Genomic DNA, 3,969 nt, shown 5'->3' with positions numbered 1-3,969 from the left:
CTACTGGGGCCTGAGCTACAGGGGGCTCTGGAGCTACGGGGGCCTGAGCTATGGGGGCCTGAGCTACAGGTGACTCTGGAGCTACGGGGGCCTGAGCTACAGGTGACTCTGGAGCTACGGGGGCCTGAGCTACAGGTGACACTGGAGGCGCTGGAGACTGAACTGAAAGTGGCACTGGGCACTGAAAAGAGGGAGACACTGGTGACCGAGCAGAGTGTGGCTGCGGGGCAGCTAGCCGAGAAGAGTGTGGCTTTGGGGCAGCTAACCGAGAAGAGTGTGGCTGCGGGGCAGCTAACCGAGAAGAGTGTGGCTGCGGGGCAGCTAACTGAGCAGAGAGTGGCTGCTGAGCAGGGGATACGTTGTTCACATAATCATCCGCCGCACAGAACACAGCCCCTGAATGAACAGTCACACAGTCCGAAAGCAGAAAAGAGTCCTCACTCACCACAGCCGGCGAATTAGAAGCCCGAACGTCCGGCTGTGGGGTGGCGCGATCGGCGTTTCCTCCCCGCAGACGGCTCTGACGGGCCGGGCAAGATCACATCCGGCAAGTCGGACAGCGAGGCAGGAGTGGCTGAGAGAAGGTGCGGTGTGTGCTGGAGAAAAGCCTGCATGGTCGGAGGAAGCGATTTCAAAAGCCATGGCAGGCCGGAAAAGAGCCGTTGTAGCCGGTTTTCAACAGTGCGGCGAAGCTCGTACGGAGGATTCTCCAGCCACAGCCCGAGGAGGATCTCCACATTGTAGCTGATGTCATCCTGGAGCTCCTCGGACGGATTTACTGCCGCTGGGTCCATGGTGGCTGGTTCGTACTGTCACGGTTTGCCAGGGTAAGCCGTGTGGAATATTTAGGACCAGGACGCGGCAGCTCTGGTGCAGGTGAGTATTTATTAACGAAGGAAATACAAACAACAAAGGCACTGGGAACATGAAACTGGAACCTAAACTGGGTAAAACTAACAAAACAAACCAGAAACGAAGATGCAGGGAGGGCCGGGGAAATACACATGGAGAGATGCAGGGAGACCGAGGGGAAACAACACAGACGAACCAGCAACTACTATGACAGAAGACACAACTTAAATACACTCAGAGAACACAGGGAGATTACACACAGGTGGGGAACACAGCTGGGAGTGATTAACGTGACGAGACTAGGGAGGCAAACTGAAAACACTCACATAAGACGCAGACCTTCACAATAAAACAGGAACTACGCATGAAAGGACAAACTCAGAAACGCGGACTAAATACAAGAACACACGGCAGAACAGAGTAACACTAAACAGAGGAAGAACAGAAAACACCAAACGCTGGGTCAAAAGGACCCAGGATCATGACAATATGAGAGTAGCCTCTGTCTGGTTGTGAGGTTTAGTAGGCGAGGTGAGAGGTGAAACAAAGTGCAATTGAGGTCGGGAGACATATACACACACATCTTAGGTAGACTTATATTCTAGGTAAGAGTTCAGACATATTTTTCTTGCAACTGCATTTTTGTGGCTGCAGAATTGACAGTTTTGTTGCAGAGCATGCATCTGAGGTTTTGGGGAAGCAAGAGCGAGATGAGCTACAGGAAGCACCTGGCTTGGAGGCGAAGAAAATGTTCTTTTCAAACTGTGTCAAAAGTCGTTAACAGAACATTTGTGGTTTTGAAACTTATGCATGTGATGTATCTGTTTGACGCATGAGTGGGCGTCATAAATAATACCCTGATGTTATGAAAACAACTGCTGGTGTATTATTGGGCGGAGATCGATGCTGTCTGCGTACAGTGTTCATCTCCCCACGTGTGTGTTCATTAAAATCATCATTTGACCTAACCCTCCTGGACCAGTGTTGTTATTTTGAATCCCTCCTGTATCCCTCCTCAATATTTGAACCCTTAACACAGGTCACAACTGGTTAATGTTTTTTCTACTACAGGATTTCTGGGTTTATGTGTGAAAGAAACTGAGTTTACAGGTTATATGTTGATTATGCTATTACACTGTGTTGAATATTACAGGGGAAAAATTTGAATACAGTGTGAGACACATACTGTGTTGAAACCAGTGTCACTCTTTTTCACAGCTACAGATGGCTGACTTTATGGTCTTTTTATAGCACCTCTGGACCCTGTCAATTTGTGCCTGACCACCAGGCTCATCCATGTGTGTTGCTAATGTTTGTTTTTTCTAAGAGTGCATTTAGAGGATTCAGCAGAGACAGACAAGTAACATGAGAAAACAAATGAGAGATGCAGTGTTTATGGAATAGTTTCATATGGGCCTCATTAGCTGGCCACTATTGAGCTCCTAGTGATAAATGAGTGGAGTGACTTTGCTTAAGGAAAGGCACAGATTATATTAATGTTGCTAAATACATGGGTCGATCCATGTCTGGGGCGAATTCTGGCAATAATTGTGGTTTAATGGTTTGAGAAAACCTGCACATGATACTTGTCTTTGATGCTGAATACTTTATTACTCTTGTCATCTACAATTGTTTGCAAGTGTGAAGGTTGATTTAACTTATAGATCCTGTTTTCCAGGCCATGATGATGTGTATGCAGGTGTTAAGCAATCCTAGTATGCGACACACACTGTCATCTGTTATTACGGTACGGTATAAGCAGGTACCGAGAGGGCTTCTCCGGAGGAGGTGACGTCCTGATGTTGCCTGGGACATGTTCTAACTAACCTTTTTCTTTAAGAAAGGAATCTAGTTTTGATGAGTTGACTCATGGGAGTGTCCATGCGTCAAAAGGATCCAGAATTAACATGAAACTATGTTTTCTATGTTTTATATGATTTTTGCAGTGATTTGTGGGATTACCGGGTTATTTACAGGTATTAAACCTATACAAGTGGTGCATCCACGTTTAGATGAGGCTTTGATGGCCTATAAGTGAAGTTCACTGAACTAAAAGGGAAATGTGGTTTGATGATGGTTGTTTTCCATGTTTCATGTTCCATGTTGTCCAAATAGAAGTTTTTCCTTCTAGTATGGAGATACAGGTGTAGCAGTCAGAGTATTGCTGGGAGAAATCATCCCAAAGGTTGGAATCTCCTGAGAAATCTTCAGAGGCCCAGTGAGAAACAAGAACCATTAAAGGCATGGCTGACAGCCCAGGCAGTGGTTGAGGTCAAAGGTTGTGCTGGTTGGGGCCCTGCTGGTCATTATGAGAAGTTTCCAGAGCCACAGCAATGAACATAAAGCTACGTTGGAATGACAGCTGTGCCATGAGTCTTTCCAGAGGCCAACAAGAGGAGATTGTGGATGACAGACAGACACCTGAAGGATGAGGGGAGCGTGCCAAGCTCCAATCAACAGTGCAGAGGGAGTCTAAGGATGCCATCATGATTCTGCAAAAATCACAGAAACCAGAAGCTATTTGCTGACAACAGCAATCTCCTATGAACATCACCTAATGCTGTGTCACTGTGCAATGCATACGTTGACACTCTGAACAGGGTCTTTGTGTCATTGTTGTTGTTATTTTCTTCATGACCACGTCTATAAGACTGCTGAGGTGACTCAACAGGTGGGATCATAACAGCAGTAAGACAACTGGATCGAACACCCTTTCCACAAAGGGGTTTTCTGCAGAGATGAATGGACAACAGAGGAGTCATAAAATCCCCCTCGCAGAAGGCCTGAAGTGAGGTGATGGGGGTTGATAGAGGCCATAAAACAAGAGTGCTGATAATGCCTGCACCTTTGAAGATAGCTGAAAGCCATGTTGACAAGCAAGAAAACCAACTGGTATGTTTGAATGCTTATTCTACATACATTAGGAATCTGGTCCTATGGACAGTGATGGAAACAACTGGAAGAGACATTCATGACGCCCTGCAGAACTTAAACCACTCTGCAGAGAGACGTGTGACTTACATGCCTAGAGGAGGAGCACCGCTAAGCTGGAATGATTTTGAAAATGTTATTTCTTATTTTAACTATTAACAATTCATTTGTTTGTTTGTTGGATGC

This window comes from Perissodus microlepis, chromosome 3, assembly GCF_051167445.1.
Source record: "Perissodus microlepis isolate ML-2025 ecotype Zambia chromosome 3, ASM5116744v1, whole genome shotgun sequence".
Classification (NCBI taxonomy): domain Eukaryota; kingdom Metazoa; phylum Chordata; class Actinopteri; order Cichliformes; family Cichlidae; genus Perissodus; species Perissodus microlepis.
The sequence above is the reverse complement of the archived record's forward strand: the minus strand, read 5'-3'. Positions refer to the sequence as shown.